This window comes from Ochotona princeps, chromosome 2 (assembly GCF_030435755.1).
Source record: "Ochotona princeps isolate mOchPri1 chromosome 2, mOchPri1.hap1, whole genome shotgun sequence".
Classification (NCBI taxonomy): Eukaryota; Metazoa; Chordata; class Mammalia; order Lagomorpha; family Ochotonidae; genus Ochotona; species Ochotona princeps.
The window spans coordinates 15,504,937-15,517,227 of record NC_080833.1 but is presented as its reverse complement, the minus strand read 5'-3'; the positions used below and the strand labels follow the sequence as shown (position 1 = coordinate 15,517,227).

General features: G+C 46.6%; 1 protein-coding gene across 2 annotated transcripts in view; it reads right to left on the bottom strand.

Moving 5' to 3' along the window:
- The window catches only part of ZBTB40 (zinc finger and BTB domain containing 40), an 87,608-nt gene extending 76,527 nt beyond the window's left edge, over positions 1-11,081 (bottom strand). For both annotated transcript variants that reach the window (XM_004592279.2, XM_036494470.2), the window contains exon 1: positions 10,910-11,081. The gene's annotated coding sequence lies outside the window, so the exon portion shown is untranslated. The remainder of the gene's footprint in view (positions 1-10,909) is intronic.
- Positions 11,082-12,291: the final 1,210 nt, after the last annotated feature.

Here is a 12,291-nt window from a genome sequence, read left to right as displayed (position 1 = left end):
TTAGAACGCGACAAAAGAGTAAGTGGAGCAGCATAGAACTACAGGGAGAAGAACGTGAAGTTCCCTGGACAGTGTGGAACCAAAAAAATCCACACAACTCGGAAGAGCAACCAGGGAAAAAACAAAAGAAAGAGCAGGGGAGACGACTTTCCGCTCCTGACCTGCTGAGTCACCTCTGAGTGCAGACACTGAAAGCCGCCGACCGACCCGGAGACCGACCCGCAGACGCAGTGGCCGTGAGGACCAGCGGTGATTGGGACCCGCTGGCATCTGCTCACCCTGGTCACCAGGACCCTGAATCACCAGGACCCGCCGGCATCCACCCACCCTGGTCGCCAAGCCCCGCCGGGACCTGCCCCAGCCGCAGCCTCCAGGTTCCAGCCGCCTGCACCCGCCGAGAACAGCAACGGACACAGCAGTCGCTGGGAGACACACCTGCGGCGAGAATTCCGACCAGAGGAAGAGGCAGACTGCAAGAACCTGAGGTTTGAGAGAGCTGGGTGGGGACAGTGGTGGGTTGGAGGCTTCGGGAGTTGGCCCCCCAGGGGCATGCACAAAGCCTGAACACAATTGGTGCTCCTCTCCCCGCCCCTCCCCCACCCCCAGACTCCTGCGTCTAGAGACACAGGGCGAGTGCCTTGAAATTGCCAAAACTGTGTCTGGGAGAAAGGCAAAAGGCACATTGGATATTCCCCCGTGCCCGTGCCTTTGAGGTCTGGCACTCAGCTGGGCGGTGCTATACCACAGGAACCCAAGCACGCCATCTGGGCTGGGCAGTCCCGTGCTAGCACTGGGCCGGTCGGTCCCCTGCAAGCGCTGGGGTGGGCGGGCCTGCACAGGAGGCGCTTCCAGAGAACACCTGGAACACCCCACGCCCTATAGTCCAGTGCTCCGAGCCCTGTGATCCCGCGCACAGGGGGTGCGCACAGAGAGTGCCTTCACTCCCCCACGCCCTGTGGTAGCATACCTGTAGGGGACGAGCTGAGAGTGCGCTTTGAATCCACTGGGCCCTGGAAGTGGCGCCCTGAGGTCCAGTGTTCTGGAGACGCACCAAAAGTGCCTTGAAAATTCCCACACCCTGCTACTCCACGCCTGCAGACTCCGATCTCTAGAGGATAGTGCTTGGAGACCCCTCAGCACACTGGTGCCTAGGTCTCTCAAAAAAGAAACACTAACACAATGGGAAGAAATACCAGAAAAGGTAATGATCCAGATGAGAGTGCCAACACCCTACCAATACAGGATCGAAAGCCAATGTCTATTTCGGAGATGCGAGATGAAGACATAGAAGATCTACCAGACAAGGAATTCAAAAAAATAATGTTAAAATATGTCAGAGACAATGAGAAGAATTGGGAGGACTTCAAGGAATTCAAGAACCACATAGCCTCAGAAATACAACAAATGAAAAGTAAAATCCTTGACTTAGAGCACAAAATTGAGAGCCTAACCAACAGAACAAATACAGCAGAAGAGAGGATCTCTGAAACAGAAGACACACAAAACGAACATACCCAGTTCATGAAACAGCTGGAGACAAGTCTGAACAAAGCCAATAAGACCATACAAGAAATGAAAGACAACCTCAGAAAATCAAATATTAGGATTATTGGCCTTCCTGAAGGAGCGGAAAAAGAGTCATGAATGCAAATGGTGCTCGACGAAATTATACAGGAAAACTTTCAAAACACTTGGAACATGAACCCAGCCCAAATCCAGGACGGTCAGAGGACTCCCAGCAGATATGACCCAAAGCGATCTTCACCCAGACATATGGTGCTCAAGTTCCACTCCAACGAAGACAAAGAAAGAATCCTAAGACAAGTACGAAGCAGAGAAAAGATCACATACCGGGGAAAACCAATCAGGATCACTGCTGACTTCTCTGAAGAGACTTTACAAGCAAGAAGAGAATGGACAAAGATCTTCCAAATCCTGAAACAGAACAACTGTCAACCAAGAATATTGTACCCAGCAAAGATCTCATTCGTATTTGAGAACGAAATCAAATACTTCCACAGCAAAGAGAAATTAGAAGAATATGCCAGCACAAAACCAGCTCTACAAAATCTCCTTAGAAATGCACTAAATTCAGAAAAAAAGGAGGTGAATCATAAGCAAAGATGGCAAACAGGAAGATCTTCCCACTAAAGTCCACACAAGGAAGGGCAATTACACAGATATCAACACCCACAAAAACAAGTATGGCAGGGCAAAATCACAACCTCTCAATTTTAACTCTTAACACAAATGGCCTGAACTCACCAATCAAAAGGCATAGATTAACAGAATGGATTATCAAACAGCACCCAACTATCTGTTGCCTACAAGAGACACATCTAACCAGAAGAGATTCGAAGAAGCTGAAAGTGAAAGGTTGGAAACAAATATTTCATGCCAATGGACGAGAAAAAAAGGCTGGGGTAGCTGTCTTAATTTCAGATGATGTGGACTTCAATCTGACACACATCAAAAAGGACAGGGAAGGACATTATATATTGGTGAAGGGACTGATTCGTCAGGAAGTAATTACCATTGTGAACATATATGCACCAAATTCAAACGCACCTAGCTACGTGAAGCAATTACTCACGGACTTAAGGGGAGACATAGATATGCACACAATAATAGTGGGTGATCTTAACACCCCACTAACAACAATAGACAGATCAACAAAACAAAAACTCAACAAAGAAACAACAGAGCTCATACAAACAATAGAACAACTGGACTTGGTTGACATCTATAGAATTTTTTACCCTAAGGCCACAGATTATACATTTTTTTCAGCAGTGCATGGCACCTTCTCCAGGATCGACCACATGATAGGACACAAAGCAAACCTAAATAACTTCAAAAAGATAGGAATCATACCATGTACCCTCTCAGACCACCACGGAATGAAGCTGGAAATCAGCAATTCAAAATGTCCCAGGAAATACAGAAACTCTTGGAGGCTGAACAATATGCTATTAAACGAACAATGGATCAGAGAAGAAATTAAAGATGAGATCAAAAAATTTATGGAAACCAATGAAAACTCTGACACAACATTCCAAAATTTGTGGGACACTGCCAAAGCAGTGCTACGGGGTAAACTCATCGCAATTGGAGCTCATGTCCAGGCCCAAGAGAGGCGCCAAATACAGGAACTAAACACACACCTCCAGGAATTGGAAAAACAACAGCAGAAGAGCCCCACACACAATAGGAAACAAGAAATCATCAAAACAAGGGAGGAAATCAACCAGATAGAAATAAAAAAAATCATACACAAAATCAATGAATCAAAAAGCTGGTTTTTTGAGAAGATAAACAAGATAGACACCCCACTGGCCCGACTGACAAGGAAAAAACAAGAGAAGGCAAGAATTAACAGCATCAAAGATGAAAAAGGTAACATAACAACAGACACCGCATCCATTAAGGCCATAATTAGAAATTACTACAAAGCACTGTACTCCAACAAATCAGAAGATCACCAAGAAATGGAAAAGTTCTTAGACTTCTACCACCTGCCAAAACTTAGCCCAGAGGCAACAAACGACCTGAACAAACCCATAACTGAAGTAGAGATTGAATCAGTGATTAAAGACCTCCCAACAAAGAAAAGCCCAGGCCCAGACGGCTTCACTCCAGAATTCTACAAAACATTCCGAACAGAACTGACCCCAATCCTCTACAAACTCTTCAAAACAATAGAAGAAGAGGCAACCCTTCCAAACTCATTCTATGAAGCCAACATTACCTTAATCCCAAAACCAGACAGAGAACTAACAGAGAAGGAAAACTACAGACCTATCTCTTTGATGAACATTGATGCTAAGATTCTCAACAAAATCCTAGCCAACAGAATTCAAAAACACATCAGACAGATCGTTCATCCAGATCAAGTAGGATTCATCCCTGGAATGCAGGGATGGTTCAACATTCGCAAATCCATAAATGTGATACACCACATCCAAAAACTGAAAAACAAGAATCATATGATAGTATCAATAGATGCAGAAAAAGCTTTCGACAAAATCCAACACCACTTCCTACTAAAAACCCTAACCAAGGTAGGCATAGATGGAAAAATCCACAACATAATTAAAGCCATATATGAAAAACCCAACGCCAGCATCATACTGAATGGAGAAAAACTGGAACCCTTCCCACTGAGATCTGGAACAAGACAGGGATGTCCACTTTCTCCACTACTATTCAACATAGTCCTAGAGGTACTCGCTGAGGCCATAAGACAAGAAAAAGAAATCAGAGGAATCCAAATGGGAAACGAAGAAGTCAAACTCTCACTATATGCAGATGATATGATTCTTTATGTAGAAGAGCCAAGAGACTCAATACAGAGACTGCTAGAACTTGTACGAGAGTTTGGTAGAGTGGCAGGGTACAAAATTAATGAACAAAAATCAACAGCCATAGTGTATGCGAACAGCCCCAAGATGGAAAAAGACTTAACCAGCAAGATACCATTCAAAATAACAGAGAAAAGTATGAAATATCTGGGAATAAATCTAACCAAAAATGTAGGAGACTTATTTGAAGAAAACTACAAACTACTTAAAAAAGAAATTGAACAAGACCTCAAAAGATGGAGTAACATCCCATGCTCCTGGATAGGTAAAATCAATATCATTAAAATGTCTATACTGCCAAAAGCAATATATACATTCAACGCAATCCCAATCAAATTGCCCAAAACATTCTTCATGGAACTGGAAACAATGATCCAAAGGTTCATCTGGAAGCACAAAAAACCACGGATAGCTAGAACCATCCTGAAGAACAGAAAGTTAGCAGGGGGAATCACAGTTCCGGACCTCTGGACATACTATAGGGCAGTGGTTATCAAAACAGCGTGGTACTGGCACAAAGATAGAGAGGAAGATCAATGGAGCAGAATAGAAACACCAGAAGGAAACCCACACAGATACAGCCAAATAATCTTTGACAAAAAGACAAACGACAATCCAGGCAAATGGGAAGGTCTGTTCAATAAATGCTGTTGGGACAACTGGTTGATAGCCTGCAGAAACAAAAAAATAGATCCACATCTCTCACCATACACTAAGATCAGATCTAAATGGATAACAGATCTAAACCTACATCCAGAAACCTTCAAACTTTTGGAAGAAAATGTTGGAAACACACTGGAACACTTAGGGGTAGGCCCTCACTTCCTAAAAAAGACTCCAAATGCAGTAGAAATCGAGACCAAAATAAACAATTGGGACCTCATCAAACTAAGAAGCTTCTGTACAGCTAGAGAAACAATCAACAAAGTAAAAAGGCAACCCACAGAATGGGAGAAGATCTTCGCACACGACATAGGTGATAGAGGGCTGATCTCCAGAATATACAAAGAGCTACAAAACAACCAAAATGTCAAAACAAACAAGCCACTCAAGAAATGGGCACGGGAAATGGGCAAACACTTCACAAAGGAACAAACCCAAATGGCAAATAAACATATGAAAAAATGCTCAAATTCCCTGGCAATAAGGGAAATCCAAATTAAAACATCAATGAGGTACCACCTAACACCAGTAAGACTGGCTCACATGAATAAAAGCACCAACAACACTTGTTGGCGAGGTTGCGGGGAAAAGGGAACCCTACTCCACTGCTGGTGGGGCTGCAGGCTGGTACAGCCTCTATGGAAATCAGTATGGAGAATATTCAAACAACTCAAATTCAACATACCGTATGATCCAGCAATAGCACTCCTAGGAATATATCCAGAACACTTGTTTTATGAGAAACCAACATGCACTCCTATGCTCATAGCAGCACAATCAGTAATTGCAAAAACATGGAAGCAACCAAAATGCCCATCAACAGAGGATTGGATAAGAAAGCTATGGTTCATCTACTCCATGGAATACTACTCAGCTATTAAAAAAAACAAAATGCAGTTCTTTGTGGCCAAATGGGCCAAACTGGAAACCATAATGCTAAGGGAAATGAGCCAATCCCAAAAGGTTAAATACCACATGTTTGCCTTAATTTAAGATGATATGATGTTATGTATAACATGTTAGGTTATGTATGTTATATGTTGTGTATAAACTAAAATTGAAATGTCAATGAGGTGGTCACAGAAGGTGGTTAAGAACTCGCATTTACTTTTACCATATTGGTTACTCATTACTATGTCAATTAATTCCATAATGATGTAAATTTGTGCTGATGATATGTTGGAGCTTTCAATTGACTGGGATGATGCTCTGCTGGCTCTGTCTTCAGACCAGAGAGGGTATACATAAGAAGCCGTTGGACTTGACTGGACAATAAGATGCTGGACTCTATGTTTGGTATACGCTTGCAATGGGGGAATCTCAACTGAACTTGAGCTGTGGTTATGCAACAAGGTGGAGGAATCCACCATGGTGGGAGGGTTTGGGGAGGGGTGGGGAGAACCCAAGTATCTATGTAATTGTGTTACATAATACAATGTAATTACTGAAGTTAAATAAAAAATATATAAAAAAAAAAAAAAAAAAAAAGGTTAATGGGATCTCTCTCCCAGAAAAACACCATCCACGCAAGTTTGCCAACAAAGGATCCGTGGGTCCTTGGATTCGATCATTTACCCCAAGCTTACAGAGCTCTGATTGAAGTGGACAGGCTTTAACGGATTACTTTATGTAAGGAAATGAAATTTCTGGCAACTTGCTTCTGAGGATTCAGAGTCCAGGAGCAGCATCAGGGCTACACAAGGCAAGTCGGCTTTCTTTCTTTTCTTTTCTTTTCTTTCCTTACTCGCCTGTCCCCTGAGGGGTGCTGATCTCACACCTGCACGCTGTCTGCAAATGAAATACCCAACTCTGCTTGACTTCCGGAAGGTGACAATCTCATCCCCAAATTTCAATGCCCTAATATTTAATTCTTTCCTCTGTGTGGTTAGTAGTGTGCTTTCTCTGCATTATCAAGATGATGGCTTTAGAAGACGGGCTACTACAGCCAGAAAACCATACATCCCAATTCAATTTTCTTGGGAAAATCAAAGAGTTTGCTGTGTCGAAGAGTTGAAAGAGGCTGAGGGGTCAGTGCCGTCCCCCAGGGTGCTGGTACAGGCTGCACTGGGGAAGGATACTGTAAACACTCAGGATGAGGCAACAGGGCAGACCAATTTGTTTTTCAATCTATTTTATTTCAGTTCAAAGCATCATAGAGGACAGACAGTCCAAAATAACAAGCCACACCTTGCTTATATTCAGTCTTCCTCAATCTCCAAAGGCAGCTGAGTGTTGCCAGAGTATGGCTTGTTTTCGGGCTGCCTGTCTGCAACGATGCTTTGAACTGAAATAAAATAGATTGAAAAACAAATTGGTGTGCCCTGGCTCTCCCTGCAGTTTCACATTATCCTTCAAAGCTCATGTTGCCACCTACCCTTTACCAGAACCCAACAGACTCCAATCACAGAGTCAAACTGCCAGGCTCTGCATGGGAAGGACCCACCCCAACCTGAAATAGCAATTTAATTCAGGGCTTGTTGTTTAACATCACTTTAACACACCGCTCTGTCCGGTTCCCTGTTCCGTTTGCCGCTCTGGACTTTCATCTTCAGGTGACATGTGCAAGATGGCTATTGGAGACAGTTTCAAGCAGAATCGGACACAGCTGATCTTTGGTACAGTTCCTTGACTTAGTATTGCCTCTAACTTTTCATGTTCATGAGCCCACACATCAGCCTATTTTTACCTACCCAAAAAGTCTGCTACTATTTTCAAAGCATTCAACATTTTTAAAGTATGCATCGTTATTTTGCAGACCTGTAAAGGAAACCTGAAATCATTTGCCAACAAACTGTGAAATTATCAACCAGGAAAATAACAACACTGTCTTTCATGTTTATTTATGTGAAAGGCCAGGTGATGGGAGGTAGAGAGGAATAGAAAAACACTTTCCATCTGCTGGCTTACTCGTAGTCCCCGAGATGAGACCAACAGGGGCTAGGTCAGGCCAAAGCCAGAGGACGAATTAGCAGAAAGCTCAATCAAAGTGGAAGTGCTGGCACTCAAATCTGTACTCCAACATAGATAGCAGCAGCCTAAGCAGCAGCTTAACCCGCTGTGCCACAAAGCCCACCAGGGCTAACATTCCCTTAGACTGCCCTAAGAAAATATTTCACACAGCTTCGGTGGAAGAACAGAAATGGTTTCAAGCTTAAAACACAAAATCACTGAAAAATGCTCTGCAGACAGTTGAATTACTTTAAATCCCATTTGGAAAAGTTCCTCTCTAAAAGGAAGCATTAAAGAGGAAAAAAAAAAAAGAGATTTCTTTCTCTCTCCAATAACAGAAAAACTATCCCTCCTGCAGATTTTGTCTGCAGTATACTTCTGGGTTTCTGCTGTTAGTTACCAAGGAAGTTTCTGTTTAGGGGTAGATTTGGAATTCAGCAATATATTCAACAACAAGACAACACGTAAGCTGTAATCAGCTCGACCTTGGGGAAGGTACTGTTGTCACACTGTACAGTCTGAGCGTGCAAGGGCCCACAGCTCCATCAGCGGGAAAGCTGGGACGGAGACCAGCCCCGGACAAACAACCACGGCACAAGCACCGGCTTCTCTCTCTCCTCGCACACACCTAGTTCTTGCCCATCTTACTGAGGACCTGTTTCAGAGTCCTTGACACCTGTCTCCATGCCCCCTTCTTGTTACACTGACTTTTTGTCACTAGCCACGTTTCAGTGTAAGCTGTCTTTCTCAAGGGGTCTTCCCTGAGCGCATACCCACTAGTCTACCTCCCCACAGCGCGTCTCCTCGCAGGCAGCTCCCCTGCGTCGGAACATGTGTTACTTCCTTACTGTCCTGACCCTCAGCTTCAGCTTCAGCTTCCAGGACAGCTGCCTCGGGGCCAGCCTGCTCGCCCTGCTTACGACACAGTGGCCCCACATGGAGGCAGTCAGTGCGCAGCAGGCATTCAAATATTTGCTCCATGAATGACCTGGATTTGTTTTCTCTAACTTCTACCTGCAAATACCAGGTAAGGGGTGCCCTGCCCTGGGGGATTTCCCAAGCTACTAGAAGAGACCACAGGCAGATGAACCATTCGGGATGTGGAAGGTGATGGGGTTAACGGCAGCTCTCACTCCTTTACAAACTAGCCACTTAGCCTGGGACATCGCTCCTCTGTGAACACTAGCTTCCTCATCTGTGAAACCAAACTACTACCTCTGTCACATGTCGGTGTGAGGATCAAACGCTACATGGAAGTAGAGCACTTAGCATCCAGTACCTGGCACAAAGGCATCATGCAATAAATACTAGTGTTATTATGATACCATAAAACCTGTATTTGAAATCATCTTTGCAGACCATCTGCCCATATCCCCCACAAAACTCCAATTCCAGGGAAGGGCAGAGATCAGGGTACTGGTCTTGTTCACTACTATACTTCCAGGGATATGAACTCTTCCTGGCACACAGCAGCTGCTCAAGAAATCCTGAGGAAATAATAAACGCATCCATCCACACCAGCACTGGATGCTCTGAAGCCATTTTTTTAAAAAACCAAGCATGAGAGGCCAGTCTGCCACAACTGCCACGTCAGTACCCCAGACAAATACTGAGTCCGTGTCCTGGACATCCCACTGCTGATGGCCTGAGTCAAGCAGGGAAGGAAGCATGGCTGCCCCTGTCACCCACGGTCTAGGAAGTGAACCAGCAGATGGAAGGAAGATCTCTCTTTCTCTACCTCTGCCTTTCAAATATATTTAAAAATACAAAGATGGAAAGCTAGGTTGGGAAACCACTGCTACAGAGGGTAAAAAAATTCTACAGTACAAAGGGGGTGGAAGATTGTAAATGTTTGCTATCTTAACCAAGTAGAGAAAAATTTCATTTCGAGAAGAAATCTCCACTAACACACTAAAGTGTGGACACAATTCTAGGGACTAACAAACAGCGGAAGAGAGAAATTCAGAATAAATAAATCCCGAAGCAGTTTGCTCTTGGCCATGAGGCAAGGGTTTCCCGGGCAAAAGCTCAATTTACCCACCCTATAATCCAGTGCACCCTTAAATAGCTTTCCACCAAGGACCTGGGCTGCTTTTCCCACATGGAAACACCAGGCCCACAAACCCCATCACAAAACACAGAAAGCCTAAGCATGGAGAAAGACATCTGCTGCTTGCAGGCTTTGCGCAGTTGCTACTATTAGACAAAGTAGCAAAAGCGACTTCAGGGATCAGTAGGGCCAGAGGGGTAGCCAACACCAGGAGCACCGCACTGTATTAGCTCCCACTCCGCTAGGAGCAAACAAGACACCGCTGAAGGCAACCACCACCACACCAGTCCACCTCCGCCCAGGGCAAGCGTGGGCAGGCTTTGTCCGTCAGTGGCCAACATAGGATTTTTTTGGTTCTGTGGGCAAGCCATAGCAAAACTACTCAACTGTGAGCAGAAATGCAGCCCTGGGCAGCAGGTGCACAACGAACACGGTCATGTTCCAATGAAACTTCATTTGTGGACACTGAGACTGGACAAGTTCCAGCGAACATTCTCTTACTCCAACCGTTAGAAAATGTAAACACACACACACACACACACACTTTTCAACGTTGAACAAACCCCGAGACAGAGGGAAGGGAGGCGGTGGATGGGGTCCTGGCCTCAGGCCAGCGTAGCCGACGCGAGGCGGTGGGACCTGGGGAGAGGCCCAGGGGGCTGGGAGCGGTCAGGGCTGGCCAGCTCCGCGTCCCCGCCCGAGCCGAGCTCGCTGTGTGGACAGCCTCGCGCACGGGCTGCCCGGGGCGGCTGTGACCCAGGGGGGAGCTCCGCGATGATGGCCACGCGGAAGGGTCCCAGGGAACCCTTCTCATTGCAGATGCCTCTCGGGCCTCATTTACAAAAGGGGTCTCCACGCTGCGTCCCAGCCCTGTTTCTATGGTTACCTGTTCAGCACCGATTCAAACTGCCGTTCTTTATTGATAGCGCCATAGAGGACAAGAACACGCCTGCCCGAAGGGAACAATAAAGCTTTCGCCATTCAACAGCGGCGCAGACGCCAGAAGGCGGCCATCTTGAGGCCGGCGCAGAAGGGGGAAAAGACGGAAGGGGGAGGCCCGACCGTCCCCGCGCCGAGTCACGTGCTGGGGGCGGTCTCGCGAGAGGGCGGAGCCTGCGTCCCGAGTCACTCTCCACCAATCGTAGGACTCGGGGCGAGCCGCTAGCCCGCCCTTCCTCGGCCCTCTGCCCTTGGCCACGCCCTCTGGTCGTCACGCCTTCGAGAAGCTGGAATGGAGTTCAAGTTCCCCTCGCCGGGGCGGCTGTAGGGTTATCGTTTTATATCCAAGAAGAGTGAAGAGATAGGCTTTTTCCTAAGCAATTTTTTTCCTAAACAACACATAATAACACGTGCCAAGCGGAGACGGAGCCGCGTCTCTCCGCGCGCTGTCAGGCGTGGGGAGGTGATGGGCCGCCGCATCAGCCCGCGGTGCATCTGGATTTATTGGGATGCTGCCAGGTTTAGGCTCCGGCGGTTTGCGGGGCGCGGCGGGAGCTCGTGTTGGGCTCGGGTTGTGTCCCACAGACGGGTTTAGTCAGAGCCAGCCTCTCAGGCCGAGCACCTGTGGTCAGCGCGGGCGCCTGAGCCCGGCCAGCCGGTCGCCGACGGGACCCGGGCGGCCGCACCCTCCAGTCCGCCTGGCACGTCCGCAGTGTGGATATCCACCCGTCCCGACGCCGTCCCTGTCGACGCATTCGTTCCCTCGCCGTTTTCAGTCAGATTGCGTCTGCTGGATCGAGCCGTCGCTCGTGCCATTGCTGTCGCTGGGTCCTGTGTGTAGCTGTTGTCCCTGACCGTAAACTCCAGACAGTTCTGTGTGTTCAGCTGTGGCCCTGCCCGTTGTTTTCACCATCATTGTCGCTCGGCTCCTTTCCTGCCACGGAATCCACCCGGGAGTGCACAGTGGTCATCCTTACCAACCAACCTCCCTCGGGGTCGGATTTATTGTGCCTGACATTCGATCACTTTTGTACTCGCTCCAACTGCGGTGTTGTCCCCCAAGCACTCATATTAGTCACCCCCTCCTTCCCTCAGTGGGAGCCCCAGGAGGTAGGGTTGTCAGGCTGATCAAACGCTGACAATGATGCCTGGCGCACAGTAGATGTTCTTGAAAATTATTGAATTAATGAATTTTTTTAAAAATTTATTTATTTTTATTGGAAAGGCGGATATACAGAGAGGAGAAGAGACAGAGAGGAAGATCTTCCGTCCAATGATTCACTCCCCAAGTGAGCCGCAACGGGCCGATGCGCGCCGATCCAAAGCCAG